General features: G+C 33.0%; 1 long non-coding RNA gene across 1 annotated transcript in view; it reads left to right on the top strand.

Moving 5' to 3' along the window:
* The window catches only part of LOC127728496 (uncharacterized), a 90,690-nt gene that overhangs the window by 38,909 nt on the left and 34,745 nt on the right, over positions 1-17,036 (top strand). The window contains exons 3-4 of the long non-coding RNA XR_007994144.1: positions 4,318-4,369; positions 5,207-5,247. This is a non-coding gene — a long non-coding RNA (uncharacterized LOC127728496). The remainder of the gene's footprint in view (positions 1-4,317; positions 4,370-5,206; positions 5,248-17,036) is intronic.

Here is a 17,036-nt window from a genome sequence, read left to right as displayed (position 1 = left end):
ACAAAACAAAAGTGACTCCGTATTGGCGAGTTTTGTAGCTAATTTTATCAAAAATCCAAAACAATCTTTCCGACATCTTAATAGTTTGATATCCTGATATTCAGAAGAAGGTAAACTATTATGATATGATAAAATCTCTTTTACAATAATGGTTTGCAATTCACTCAGACAAAATTGACCTAATATGCTTTTGGCTATAATTTCAAGCCTCTTAAGTAATGTAACTATCTAACTTATCCAACGCAAGCTGTACTAACCTTTGACACTGAACATTACTGACGATGGTTGACTATCGAACCCATTAAAAGCTGAGTTTTACTTTGATTGGAAACTACTGTGCCTTCTGAATAACATTTTAGTAGTCTCGGTGCGTGTAATTCGTCTAGTCGTCTAGTTTATTTCAGAGCATATCTTCAAGGCAGCTATGAATCCCTCAACTGTGTTGGCAGTTGGTTCCAGTCGCTGATGGTCCTTTGATACAAATGATAGGCAATACGGATATGCACTTTTTCTTTCTTGGAAGAAACGGTTTTTGGCTCTTGTCCAGATATCGTTTGGAGTCGGGTATTGTTAAAGATCTATTTCGATTAGATCCAGCTGAATTTGAATAACATGCACAATTTGTTTGTTCTCTACCGTTCTAAGAGGCTTTCCCATTCTTTAACACTGCCAGGTGTTCAGTCTGTGTAGCTGTTATCCACAAATCTTGCTGCTCTCTTCTGTATTTGCACTATTGCCAAATCTTATTTTGGTTTGTTGGATCTCATATGTGCATACATATTCCAATGTAGATTTTACCATTGAAGTATTTGCTGCTGCCTTTACATGTTTTTTGTCAATCTATAGGAATTCGATGGATAAATCCTAATGTTTCATTTTCTTTACTCACTTTATTTCGAGTATGTCTATCCCAGGTTAAGTGGGGCCTGATGGTTACTTCTAAGAATTTGCTGGCTTCGACAGTGTCTAATGTATGTCCATGGAAATTGTATGTTGTTTGTAATTCACTTGTCGATTTTTCGCGAATATTCTTAATACAATACATCATTTTGGCCCCTAAACTATTTACCATATATCTCATTCTTCCAATTTGGTTACATCTTTCTGTAACAGGTCTATGTTTGCTTGGTTGGTGATGGAACGAAAAGTAAGGCTTTCATCCGCAAACAATTTTGTCTCTGATCTAGTTGCTGTTTCAGACATTTCGTTGATGTAGGCCCGAAACATTTACTGTTCAATGTTCTGTGCCTTGAGAGTACTGGTGCTAGCGTAGAGACAGTTAACTCAAGTGTAGCACTCTATTCTCTAAAAGAGAGGCGAAAAATACCAAAGGGACATTCAAACTCATAAGTCAAAAATAAACTTACAACGTCATGGCAAATAAAAGAAAAAGACCAAAAGACAAACAACAGTATACAAAACACAACATAGAAAACTGTTAATTGAATCCATTTGTTGCTTTTAAGGTTCACGTTGTGATGTTTCAAATTGTGTAGTAAACGGTGATGTTGCACTTTGTAAAACGCTTTTGCAAAATCAAGAAGGATTATATCTACTTGGGAGAGCTTTTTCATCTCGATGCGATGTCGTAAATGGTTATGGTGAGTTGAGATTCACAATATCGTCTTTTCGTGTTGTGCATAAGCTAGAATTACATTTATTACATTTCTGTCAAAGTGGTCCCTTATGTTACTGTGTACGATGTGTTCTAAGATATTGCAGGTGATGGAGGTAAGAGATACAGGTTTGTAATCAGAGACTAAGTGTCTTTCGGCTTTATTAAAAAGCTGAACTGCATGTGCATCTTTCCAATCTTTTGGGATTTAACCGGTGTTGAGTGATGTTTGATACATCTGTGTAAAGATTAAAGCAAATGGGTCTGCTGCTTTCAGAAAGAAAGATTGAACCAGGACCATTGGCTTTATGAGGTTGAAGGGTTTTAATAGCGTGTGGACTTCATTGATGTTAATTTTAATATCCTACATAGTGCAATATAGGTTTTTCTCTTTATTTGTTGCAAATTTGAAGAAATCCCATATAATTCTTTAACGGTGCTACCTTTGTCCATCCTAGGCCTTTGCTCTTGATGTATGATCATAAGTTATTTTAGTTGTCCTAATATTCAGTGCTGAAATCTTCTATGTACTTCTTGTTGGCTCATCTTATTTTCCATTGTACTTCTTGTTTAAGTCTTTCATACCTATCTATGTCTCTTTAGTTTTTAATTTTTCCGTCTTCTTGTGTGCTTTTTGTTTCTGGTTTATTCTACGTCTAATTGTTGTGTTTATTAATAGATGGGTGTGTCTTCCTTGTGTCATAATTATGGTACTCTCTCTCTTCTCCTTGGTGCTATGTTTGGTTGATTTAAATTTCTTCTTACTCGTTTTTGTTTTAGTAGCTTATATGCAATATCTAGTAGATCGATGTCGTGATTGCTATTTGATATTGATGGTAACGGGTTGCATCGTAGTTTAAATGAAAGATGAGAAGTAAGCATTTAATAAACGTCTCTATGTACTTAGAGTCTACAATTTGTTCTAATCCATTGTCGACTGCAATCTCTAGGAAACTCGTGGTGTGTTAATTGTACCAGTTAACAGTTTAATGTCTGTGCTTTTTGTGATGTTTCCCGGTTGTAATGAGTGTTTAGCTGCTATCATTACTCCTCCGTGGAGTTCTTATGGGCAATCTCTGTGTTCCGTGTCATAGTGAAAGTATTCTGGAATCATCTCATTTGATTTGATATTTAAATCTAACTATGGTTCGTTGCCTATTATCATGTCTGGTTCAGTTGACTCAATAATTGCTAAATGCAGTTTAATATTTTCTTAGACTTTGGAATTTGTTGTTTCATTGTCTCAATTGGTTTTGGTGATGTCATGATCGGTATGTCTGTACTGAAAATGGTGAATTAAACGATGGGAAGCTAATGCTTGATCCTCATATTAGCTAGATGGATGTTTCAGATATACTGTCTGCCATAACTAGATTAGCTGATTTATTTCAAGTTGAATGCTTGTTTTCATCTTCATTTGGTATGCTATATATTTTTGTTGAAGAGTTGTCTGGTTCGAAACAAGATGGGCAAGTCAATTGTCTTCCTTTTTGCTTTTATTGCTTAAACTATGTTATTGACATTGTTATGTAGCTCCTGTTGTTCCACTTGCTATAGTCGTTACAAACTACATATATTATGTGTTGCATGCTTTCTGACATATTTTGCAGGGGAATCTCAGTCGTCTGGGACCTGGATTTGGTTTTATACCACTCAGTAAGAGTAAATCAAGTATTTGTACACTCTTGTCTGTTATATCAAATAGACATCGTTTAATTCAACATTTTCAGTACAGATATACCGATCATGACATCACCAAAACCGATTGTGAACTTTCCATTTTTATGTAGCAAAATTCCAGCAGCGCTTGCATACGGATTATATATCTCCCAGTTGATACGACACTCTAGGGCTTGTATTTCCTACCATGATTTCCTTGATAGAGGTTTGCTGCTCACAAGGAAGCTATTAAACCAAGAGTTACAAGTGGTGAAGTTGAAATAACCCTTGGTAAATTTTACGGACGCCATCACGAGTTGGTTGACAGTTACGGAATTTCCGTTTCACAGATGATAGTGGATATGTTCCTAATGTCGTTACTACAATCACGTCCCTTTTCCCGAATGTGACCAACCGAATTAGACTTATTACCGGGTTTGTACTAACATGAGCAACACGACGGGTGCCACATGTGGAGCTTGATCTGCTTACCCTTCCGGAGCACATGAGATCACCCCCAGTTTTTGGCGGGGTTTGTATTACTCATTCTTTAGTTTTCTATGTTGTGTTTTGTGTACTATTGTTTGTCTGTTGGTCTTTTTTTTTTTAGCCATGGCGTTGTCAGTTTATTTTCGACTTATGAGTTTGAATGTCCCTTTGGTATCTTTCGCCTCTCTCTTGTCCCCGACGATTATTTATTTGGACAAGTCATTCGGATGTTTTTTTTTTACATTTTTTCCCAGCAGTTAGTTGAAATAACTGGATTGATACGGTGTTCAGTTAAGATATGTCCCCACATCAATATCACTATTTTTGTAAACGTAGTCCTAGTGCATTCGTTTGTATTTATGATGTGGTGTAAATAGTATATGACTTACCACGGAAGCTTGGCTTGTCCAAAGAGTAAGTGAAAGCATGAAGACTGTAATAAAACATTTCTACTTTTGTTTATGCACCTTACACTACTGGTATTTACTAAAAGGAGGATGCTTCAATCTGAGTCTCCGTATTTTATTCAATCAACTTTAATTGTCTACTTGTAGAAGAAAAACATGGGTTTGATTGTATTGTTGTTGTAGTGATCCTATGGAAAAGGTAAGCAGCAAAATTTATTCTTGAATTACAAAATGAAAAAAGTTACTTAGTATTCAAGTATCACAATGCTTTGCCCTTCAAAGGATTTAGTGTTAATAGCACATCTTTGTTATTTTCTTTTAAATTCTATTTTTTTCTTCTTTCGGGTATTGGGAATTAGAGCTCTACACACGGTAGAGACACTTGTCTACTTTTGTTGAATACCATAAGTTGACTTCAAAAGTTGTTCTCATTCTCGGGGCTCCAATCTATTTCTATCTTTATGCTTCACATTGTGGTCTCTATACTACTATACACAATGTTTTGGGCTCCAAGGACTAAAAGACCCGTGGAACCCGTCTCATTATCATTAAAAATTAAAGGGGTTGTCATAAATAAATTTAATCAAAAATAAATATGATGAATAATGTAACACTTAATATTTGGGCAATAATAAAGAGCATGCATTTCAAACTCTTTAATTCATGCTGTAGATGTGTCGAAGTAAATATATGCAAACTGTATATATGAAATGATATAAACGGACTTCAATTAAGTAGCAAAAGCAAAAATGCGATCTTAGCGTAACCCAATGATCAGGTGTTAAATTGTAGTGTTGATAAAAGATATCTTCACATGATACAAGAATTCAAATGACGGAAAAATATTTGGTCATAGCTGAATCTGTTTTTTTTTCAACAATCACAATAAATTATTTTGCAATTACTTATAATCTCCCACATGATTACGCACAGGGACAATTAAGACCACTGTATATTGTGACATCATACATTCGTTAACCAATGTTTTGACAGCATCGATTATTGAAAAATCATCATAAGTCACAGAATCTTGCAGGAATCTACACAGACTATCCGGAGAAGATATCAAAGCTAAAGGTATGTCTTTTTTTACCTTTTAAAAAAACTTATAAAGATAAACGTTAAAAATAAAGATTTTAATACAAATATTGCAAAACAGTTGGTCGTAGGTAAAACATGTTATATGATAGGCCAAAATGGACAACATTTTATCTAAATATATTTTCAAAATAAGAATTCAGATCTGTCAACAAGGTGCCATAACAAAAACTTCATCGATAGCAAAATTAATGATTTTAAATTTTACTGATTTCATTTATACGTATGATATAAGATTTTCAAACCCGATACATATATTCTTTAAGGGAATGGCTTTTCTAAAACTAATAATAAAACCAATACTACCTCTTTAAAAAATTCTATCATCACACACTATCGGAATATATATATCTAGACAAAGCTGTCCTTTTATTGGACATTTTGGCTCTGCAACGTTTTGTATTTTTGGCATTCCAAACTTTCTGTCTTGGTCGTACCCGATGATGGGTATTCCACAAATACGTGTTGTGAGCACCGAAAATTGTATTAATTTTAGTATCATCTTTGCAGTACACACGCTCAAAAGAGGGAAATTAAATTCTTAACATTGTACTGATAAGAATGCTAGTCTACCTTATGTTCGGTCAAACTATTGGTCCTTCTGGGTTTTAGTAGGTCTTAAATTTTTTTCAATAATTTTTGGACTTAAAATATTTTGGCCTCGAGCATCACTGAAGAGACATTTACTGTCGGAATGCGCATCTGGTTCAGTAAAATTGAAACCGTTAATGTTATTACATGCTACATCATAGAAAAACTTCAAAGAATTAACAAAAAATCTAAATATTGGTATATTTTAGCTCAAATTATATACTAACTACTGAATATATATAATGTTTCAGAATATTTACTAAATTTATCCTAAATTTTAGTAAAACGCTAGATTTAGATGAAATAATTATATACAGGTCAGGTTCCTTTGATAAAATTCAAAGTAAATAGATCTTTAAATTGATGAATATCTTATTCCTTGATTGGTACTAGAAAAAAAATAATTCTTTTTTGTGTGTCTGCTTAACGTCTAGTAGCAAATATTCTATACATATGCGAACGACATTGACTTCAAGTTACAAGATGCATGTATTTTTTTTAAATCAGCATTTAGTGTGTATCTTTACAAAAAAAATATTTTGGGTATCCGTATACTTCCATTTGACATCAAACCAACTGAAAGGGAAAAAAAGACATATCAGATTCATACGACAATACAAAAATGTTTATACAAAATGTCAAGATCCAATTCTACATAAACAGATGCGAGTAAATTTGATTTGAAAAATATCTGTCATCAACATCAACTCCCTTTTGGACAAAAACATTGAGTTTTAACCAGAGAAAACTACTGACAAGGTTCTTGACTTAGAACGGGCATATTTACCAGAGAAAACTACTGACAAGGTTCTTGACTTAGGACGGGCATAATTATTTTTCAAGTCGATAATCCTCCTGCTAAAGATTATTGTCATCTTATATGCAGTGAAATAAATAAATGAACAAAAGGTGTACGACTACTGGCCTACGCAAAACGCACGTTATCATACCGATCTTTTAGCTGGTGAACTATTAAGGTTTTGTGGTTTAAGAATTGTATGTGTAGCATAAATAAGAGTAAGCTTTAAAATCTAATTGTTGTAAATTCCCTTTAACATCTCGTGACGTGGCGGTTAAATTACTTTTTCTTTTCAGAAACGTTAGCCATTTGAGTTGCACAAAAACCTTACAACACTATAGTGATATAAATTTCGCCACACTACAAACAAAATAACCTTTTCTCTGTAAACCCCTATTGTATTTCAAACTTGTTCAGATGTAAAAATTGTTTACAAATATAAAAAGCCATTTTTAACAGATGTGGGCATTATATTTATATGTGTTGTATTGTCTTGAACTTATTGTAATATTATCATTATCTTTATTAGGTTTTGCTTTGACCCTTGTAGATACACTGCTATTCTTTTTGCATAGTGATTTCCTTTCAGAATTTTAGCATAGTCGAGCCATTTAATTGTGTTATGCTTTAAGAGGCTTTATTACAGTGATGACTTTCCGTAATAGCGCAATGATAAGAATTGGAGGAAAGTTTTCTCCGGAATATCGGAGTAATGAGTGTATCGGATATTGAAAACAAGTTTTAATGTTTGACACTGTAAAATCATTTCAACTTGAAATCACTTAGCCTAGAGATAGGAATAACACTTCGCCAGTACCAAGTTAGAACTATTACAATTGTTCCACAACTCTCTTAGTCAGTTGATTTGGACTTTCAAGTTATTGTCGGATTCATCTTTCTCGGTACTTTTAGTTGACGGAATGTTTTGTATTAAAGAGGAGAAATGCACGATCTACAATACGGTTATTTACGGTGGATTTATCACAGAATAAAAACGAAATTTAGGTTGCTGCATATTTTATGTGGACTATATAACATTTAAGGGAACCATACTATGAAATACTCATACAAAAACCTTGACGATCATTTCTCTTTTTTTTCGAAACTGAAATACAAACTTAACTAAGAGATCTCCTTGCTAGAAGATAAAAGCATTTGTGAAAGTCATGGAGAAGACACAATCTCTACGACAGTGTTTATATTAGGATCAATTACGATCGTTCAAATAAAAGAATACAGTTGGTTCTTTCATTACAAAATATATAAGCCGATTGCAATGGATCGAAACTTACATTGGCATCGATCTAAATTGATCTCAATCTATTCTATTGTTCTCATTAGATTCAACCCCTTGCGTTTATTACCACCTAAATCTAAAAATGAAAACATATAATTACAAGTGATTCGTCTTGCATATAAAATTTTCAAAATTAATAAACATATATATCAAAGCTTTTGTTTTATATCATATGAGAAATGTGAATAGAAGGATAAAGTCTGTTTTGAATGGTCCTTTTCTCATTATGGCGATTTCATTAACAGAAGTACACTCCCTATCTCTAAACTCTAAACTAATACAGCAAGGTTATGAAGACGAAAAACTAAAATTATAACTTCACAAGTTCTGATGTCGACATTAGGTGATCGTTAATGACTGTGTTCCAAATTCAGATGTCCATTACTGTCAATCTGACATTATTATCGGTTGTGTCATGTTGCTATTGACACTCACTACTTGAGATTTAACTGGAGTAGCGTCACGGGTGATTCGTGCTTGGCATGATTATCTTGTCAAAGCAATCGGTCCCTATCCTTCAGTATTTCGTACGACAATTGTTTTCACTCCCGTTTTGTCACTTTTATACCAAGACTGACGAGATATTAATTGATCAGTATACTTTCTTTATGTGAAAGACACAGATTTGTTGATATTAAGCAATTATTATTAAAGCTTGCAATCAGCTTACAATTACTTAATATCCATTATAGGACAGAATCAGAGTCAATTAAATCTATAAAACTCAAATAACCATTAATATAGATATAATTTACCATAGGCGGATCCAGGGGGGGGGGGGGGGGGGGGCTGCCCCCCCCCCCCCCTTTCGTGGGAAAAATTTGGTTGATTATATAGGGAATCACTGAAGCATGACTGAAGCGGGCCCCCCTTAGGTCAGTCAGCGCCCCCCCCCCCCCCCTTATGAAAAGTTCTGGATCCGCCACTGAATTATTAAATTGTACCCTAAAAATATCAGAGCGACTCCACATAAATTAGGAATAAAAAATTTATATAACAATATTAAAACATTTTTGTATACTTATGGTTTCAGTGATTTTAAGTTTATTCGGCACTGACTTACATTTGATCAAACTTTTATTGATGATCAAAAACTCCCACAAGTAAATGTTTATGGTAGTTTTGGTCGTTATCTGTAGTTCTCTTACTTCTTTTATATGCATTTGATTAAAAAATACATTTACCTGGAGGCTAATTGGGGAAGTTTATTACAGAAACATTATACCTTGAGCGTATATGAAGAGGTTTATTACAGAAACACCTGTCAGGCGTACCAAAAGTCTCATATGTTCTGATAATATGAAAGAAGATATCATTTTTACAAAAGTTAACATGGTTAAAGAAAAAAATTGTTAAAATTTTGAATTGGCAATATAAAGAAGAATAATCAATCGCAATGACTTACTCATGATTTGATTTTATGAAACAGGAATTGAACGGTAAAATACTGTCCTAAACTTTATTTGATATATTACTTTAAGACTGTAAGTTTCTGTTATTTCAACTAATAATCTCAATTCACATGTTTCGTCAGAAATGCATTTTTATCAAATTTTCGTGGTAACCGACGGAAAATCATATTCCTTCCTTTAAATACAGCGTTGGAGCTCCAATTACCCAATTTGCTTTGAAACCAACATAACTGTATTTTTTAAGTTTTCTTTCTTCGGACTGCTTATCAATGATTTTAGGGGGTGGAAGAATTTATTATTATACTTCACGTTAAAATATCATATTTTGATTGGCTAATACGAGGGTGTTAATTTACTCTATTACCCTTCACGGAGACGCTTGATCAAGTGTGCGCTTTATTAAATACGACTCTATCCTATGGCAAATACTCTATTACCCTTCACGGAGACGCTTAATCAAGTGTGCGCTTTATTAAATACGGATGGCTATTATGTACAAGACGTCATAGTTTATTACTTTGAATTTGAAATTTAATCGACAGTAATAACAGAAAATTCAGTATAACAAATTGCTTTTTAAAAAAAAAAAAAAACAATACGTGAACCTTAGAACTTTTTTATTCTAATTATAATTTAACTGAATAAGAAATTATATATCAGTGTTATCTTGGCCATGTGTGTGGAAGATAATATTTTCTTTTTGTTGTAAATCATTACATTTTTGGCGTGTTGAGAGAAGTGTTAGATATAAAGCAAGGAGAGAGAAAAAAAGATTCCCAGACGTATAATTTCTTAAAGAATAATAATAATTCAAAACATGGAGAACACATGTACCTTCTTCCAAAAATTCATAAAATTAATCTAGAAATAAGTAATGAGGCATTGCGAACTGGTCAGCTAGCAGGACACATTAATGTTCGTTACCGACCAATCATCAATAAGTGTAACTCTCCCGCGAGAGATATTTACTTGATCTAATTATGAATATAAAAAAAGAAGATGTGGTATGATTGCCAATGAGACAACTCTCCACAAGAGACCAAATGACACAGAAATTAACAACTATAGGTCACCGTACGGCCTTCAACAATGAGCAAAGCCCATACCGCAAAGTCAGCTATAAAAGGCCCCGAAATGACAAATGTAAAACAATTCAAACGGCCTAATTTATTTACAAAAAATGAACGAAAAACAAATATGTAATACATCAACAAACGACAACCACTGAATTACAGGCTCCTGACTTGTGACAGGCACATACACACGAATGTTGCGGGGTTAAACATGTTAGCGGGATCGCAACCCTCCCCCTAACCTGGGACAGTGGTGTAACAGTACAACATCAGAACGAACTATAAAAATCAGTTGAAAAAGGCTTAACTCATCAGATGGATACAAACAGAAATACTACGCAGAGTGGACGTGGCCGGGTACTTGTATATCCCAACAACAAATAGACACTAAGTACAGATCTGAGAGTACTCGCAGTTACTGACAGCTAGTTCAAAGCCACTAACAACTAATTAAAAAAATCATGCATCTAAGATTAAATTATCAATTAGTACACATCCAACATCCAATTATTGAAGAGTCATAACTTTTACATTCAAGATACAAAAAAAATCATTAATAAAATAGAGTCACACGAGGTAGAAAAGTATGCATTCTTATTGCCTATGATGTACGTCAATGTACACAAATATGATCATTGATAATTTAGAAGAAACTGTCATCAATGCATTAGAATTTATCTACACACAGGAGAATATACTTTAAAGATTCTCAACAACATAGATTTAACTGCATTTGTTCAATTAATTCTTAGAAACAATGAATTTGAGTTTACTGAACTGTTATACAAACACATTATAGGAGCGCCCATTGTCACCAACATGCACAGATCTGCACCTGTCTGCCCTATTCATTAAAATCTTAGATAAGTTCCAATGGAGAGAAAACATCAAATTACACTGTCAATAGGGATGACGTTTTTATGGTCTTCACATGCAAATTAGAGCAAGTTGAAGATTTCTTTAACCTTGCAAACGAAATTGACCATCTACTTAAGTTCTAATATGAGGTGTCGACATCTAGTATGGCCTATTTAGAGGGTGGTAAAGGGTTATTTTCGTGCAACGTTTTCGGCCTTTTTTATTTCACGTGTTTCAATGTTTCGACGTTTTATTTCTCGTTTTCTCGTGTTTGGTTCGATGTGCGTGCTTCGTGTTTTCCCTTAATTATTTTCCGTGTTTCGTGTCGGTACTCTTATTTTCTCGTGCTTGTCCCGCATTTGATTAAAAAGTAAACCGGGACTAATTCAAAGTCAGCCCAAATATTGTTTTAAATTATAAACTAATTAACTGGTCCCAAAATATTTATTAATAGCCTATTGTATTACTATGATAAATCGGATGCAACTAACGGACGCTAAAAGGTGACCACATGCAGGGTCGCCATGTCCATTTATAATGACTGCATGATCTCCAAGAACGGCTGAGTAATAATTTTTGGTACTTTTTTCCTTAATATTTACGATTTTATTCCTTGGCTTCGTTTTTCCAGAGTGTTTTTTTTCCGTGCAACGTTTTTGCGATTTGTTATTTCACGTGTTTCCGTATTCAGACCCTCCCTTTTACCACCCTCTATTTAGATACCGAAGTGTACAAAAGTGAAAGATTCCATAATAATGGAATTCTTGATGTTAAGTCACATATATTAAAAAAACAGAAACGTATCAATATTTACCAATCACTAGTGCACATCCATAACACACATAAATTTAAGAGCATTACAGTGTGTGAATAATATAAGAAGTTTCTACTTCTACCACTAAGTGACCACCGTCATTTGGTTGACTATCCTGTCACTGTTTGGTGTGCGCTTGCATACTTAACAAGTCCAAGAATAATTTTAACAGAAAGGAAATAATTTGTGCTGTACAAAACATTTATACATGGTGCAAATAAAAACATGGGACTTGATGTTTAATGTGCATGCAGTAGTCTCTTGAACGAGTCAAGGCTTTCTGCAGCGGTCACTGAAATAATAGTGACATCAATGAATTAAATAAACATTTAATTAACCTACAAGATAACTTAATTGATAGAGAATACTGTAAAAAGGAAACAGTAAACGTTATAAAAATGTATATTAACGAAGAGTCTTTATTTTACTTGTTTTATTTTCATTTGAAACAGATTTTTTTTATCTGATTTGTCAAAATGACAAGTGTGCATAATGATTTTATTGTTACATGTGTACAAATTAGATCCCAAAGCCCACTATAACTCATTATGTAGAAACCACAGCACTATTTTAAAATATCTCTTTGTGAATATCTAGACACAGATGTTTGATACCATAGGTCGTTATAATTAAATCTTGACCATTTAACTTTTACTTGTTTATCAAAGGGTACAACTGTCAACTTTGCTCAAGTCAGTAAACCCTTGCAATGCATAAAATGTAGCTTTACAATAAATATACATGTTTGAAAAGGATCTATAGATTGTTTATTATCATATATCAGATAAGTGAATTAGCGATCTGTGAAAATTCTTTATTGCCATGTTTTAAATATCTTAGATACACCGTATGGAGGTGCTCTTAATTGCAGGAAGCTAATACAGATAAGATGAATAGGTGTTCCGAATGAACAATAATTTAGCTTCCGAATATTCCTCCATAGACTATATTTCTAACTAATAAATATGCGTGAACCCTCAGGGGTTCACGCAATAAATTAAATAACACATATCTGAGAGGGTGATAGAGCAGATTGTTACCCCTCTAAAAGACATTGTCAACCTTGGCTTCGCCTCAGTTGACAATGTTTTCTCGGGGTAACATCTGTCATTTTAATTGTTTACTTGCTTTCTTTCTGTATCTCTGAATGGTTTTGTTTCAGCATCCTTAAGCACTAATCATAAACATTAGATCCAAGTAAGATATTGGTTTACCCTAGTTTAGTAAATGCTATAGGCGGTATACCATGATAATTCATTATGTGTCCGTTCAACTGTTTGTTCGTATGACTTCATTTTACGTATGCAACTCGTCTTAACTCCGTGACTGTTTTTCAATAAAAAAAATTAAAGAACAAATGTCAAAATACACTTAAAACATTTTAATCAACAGATACACAGCTTTTCATAATAAATGAAGGACATGCGCGCATCCATATTGGTGATCATAATACATGTTTATTCCTATTTACTTAATAAGGACTCAAGTTAATGATCTTTGTTGTTGTATGATACGTAAACTTACTAGATAGTAAGGCTTTAAACAGATTTACTTTGATGTGACCTTATCAACACGATCTATGTTGTAGTTGATAAAGCCACTGTGTATCTTGGATAATAAAACTATAGAAATTCTGGAAATACCATCATCTAAAATTGAAATTCACTTTTAAGATTATGTCAAAGCCTGTCCCCAAACAGAGAAATATTTAACTTTATATTCTTTCGAAATTGGTTTTATCAATTAGATCATTGCTACCACGTAGAAATCTCAATTTGTTAATATTCAGCTAAAGTCAATAAACAAAAAGGAACCATAAAATGTATCTAAATACTTTATTGGATTAGATCTATAGACTTTTGGTTGCATAACCTACAACGAACAAAATCTCAGATCCATCTTTCTAAACATTATCTTAAGTCAATTAAATACACGTTCATCATGGGATTGCAATAACATCGCTCCCCACACAAGCACATTTTCTTTAAAAATTAAAATAACAAAAATACCGAACTCCAAGAAATATTCAAATCGGAAAGTCGTTTATCAAATGGCAAAATCAAAAGCTCAAACACATCAAACGAATGGAAAACAACTCTCATATTCCTGACTTGGTACAGGCATTTCCTTATGTAGAAAATGATGGGTTAAACCTGGTTTTATAGCTAGCTAAACCTCTCACTTGTAGGACAGTCTAATAAAATTCCATTATACTGACAACAATGTGTGGACAAAACAAACAGACATAATAGTTAAAAATGTCAAAAATAGGGGTACAACAGTCAATATTGTGTTATAATCTTAATTACTATAAAAACAAACAAATATGTCAACAAAGAAAAACAAAATGGCATATAGACAAAGCACAAAGCAAAAATGAAAGACAAGAATAAATTTGATCTTTTAGACCTAGAGTTTAAACATGAAGAAAATAGAAACAGAAGAAGGGTATATGGGTACTGCAATTAAATGAATACGTTGCGAAATTCTGGGCCAAAAATATGAAAAAAATGTTTATATAAAAATTGATTCCTAATTATTTATGTGGGGTTTCTCTGATATTTTCCGGGGTAAATTATATCTACATGAATGGTTATTTTGGTTTTATAGTTTTAATTGAGTTTCATTCTGTCCTATAATGGGTATATAGTACTGTTAAACTGATTGAAAGATTTGATTATTGCTAAATATCAACAAATCTTTTTCTTTAACATGACGGAAATATACTGATCAATTAATTTCTCATAGGTCTTCGTATTAAAGTGACAAAAAACGGGATTGAAAGCAATCATCGTACGAACTACAAAAGGATAGAGACCAACCATTGCCCCCTAAGTATCTTCTTTTTTTTACTGAAACAACGTGTACATAACATACCTACACCTAGATACTACAAGGTCTAAAGTTCAACAAAAAAGATTTAAAAGATTCTGCAATCTATATCCAGTATCTCATCAAGATTTCAGAATCTCTCACAGGAATATTTATTCTATCGGTATTCAATGGTATCTCAAAAGCACATTCATTTAGAGTGCTTTGTATTGATACTGATTCTACCTGGTTTTGTTCACTTTACCCACAATCTTGATTCTACGTAAAGTTTTTAAATTCGAGCGTCACTTATGAGTCTTTTGTAGACGAAACGCGCGTCTGGCGCAAATACAAAATTACAATCCTGGTATCTATGATGAGTTTATTTCGCTATGTCTCAGAGCAGGATAAAAAAACATTTTGACCTCCAGATGCTTGTGTTTTGTGTTGTTGTCTCATCAACATATACTTGCATCTACTTTTATTCATATTTGAGAAATACTCGAGCTGCCTACAATTTTTGTATTAAAGGTTATTTATATTTACAACATTTCATGGAAACAATTATCTCTAAGTTGTTTATTTTAAAGTTTAAAGGGCCTGATTCTATATTCTTTCGAGTTTCTGTAATTAGACTTGAAACCACGAAGGAATGTATCAGATACTGTCAGTCATTGTCGTCCTGATTATAACACTCTATTCAGAGACCCTCATACAATGGTAGTGTATTAGTCCATTGATAATGTGACAATCAAAGTAATCCGTTAGGCATTAGTTTGAACGCTGAAAATATTTCATCATTAAGACCATAGTTATAAGGTTTTGTTGTGATGCTAACATTGTTCAAGTGTAATACATTCGTAGAATTGTTGACCATATAAATAAAATATAACTATGGTATGACTTATAAAAAACCTTAGGATTTTCAGTTTACAAATATGTAAATGCACTGTACTATGGTCACATCTCCATTAGATAAGTTGGCCCTTTATGGTTTGACGTTTGATACGTAAAGTAAAATGATATCGTATAGGATATACACTTTAGACAATGTAATTTATATTTAATGAAAGATTTATTTAAGCATTTCACCACAATAGTAAACCATCGACGAGTCATATAAGTAAAGAACAACCTCTGTCTAAAATAATATTTAAAATAATGGTGTCATTCACTATAAGCTTGAGCAAGCACCATTTTATCCTCAGTTTTTAGGAGGATTCGTGATGCACCATATTTACTTTTCTGTTATGTGTTTTATGGACTTTATTCATTTAGTCATGGAGTTGTCTGTTTTTTCTTCTACTTATGGTTTTTGATTGCCTCTTCGGTATTTTCTCTTCATTTTTAATAAAAGAATAGAGAAGTACTTTGCTGTAAATTTAGTCCGTTCCAAGGAAACAAACTCGAACATAGCTTTGTGTTTGACGTTTAATTTCATGTTTATTAATATAAATAAATTTTCATAAAGAACCATTGTGACAATTCCATGATGTACACCCTATTGCTAGCATTTTTATTGTAAAATGGCCTTTTGTCCAGCACCCATATTTTTGATGAAAAATAAGCCACGATTGTCTTCCGTTGATAATGAGACCGCCATATTTGAAATTGAATATCACAATGTCAATTTGATGAGCTCTGCCAAAAATAATTCGTAGAAAATATCTCAACGGTACAAGAATCAATCCTTAGTACATTCTAAATTTATATAAATTTTTTTAGCAAAAATTGGTGCTTTTTATAAGAAGACACTTATGTCAATTATAAACGACTTATTTGCGTTAGACAGCTAATGGTCATATAATAAACAGGATGTTTTGCTTACGCTCATGGAGTCAATAAATGTTTTTTTTTCTACCGTAAATCGCAATTTTGGTGTTAACTTTATTGTGAAGTATATAACTGACTTGTAAGCAATGTCGAAACCAAATTAAAACAAATAACATCATCAATAACAGCCATTCGTAAACAATGCCTGATTCCACTATTAATACGTTCTGTCGGTCGATAAAGCTGATCTCTATTGAACAAAAATGTGTCTATTTCTATTCTTGTTGAGCTAATTAGAGGATACCTGCAAAAAACTATAAGAAATATTAATAGACTGGGT

This window comes from Mytilus californianus, unplaced genomic scaffold (assembly GCF_021869535.1).
Source record: "Mytilus californianus isolate M0D057914Y unplaced genomic scaffold, xbMytCali1.0.p SCAF_2, whole genome shotgun sequence".
In the NCBI taxonomy this organism is placed as follows: Eukaryota; Metazoa; Mollusca; class Bivalvia; order Mytilida; family Mytilidae; genus Mytilus; species Mytilus californianus.
The sequence above is the reverse complement of the archived record's forward strand: the minus strand, read 5'-3'. Positions and strand labels throughout refer to the sequence as shown.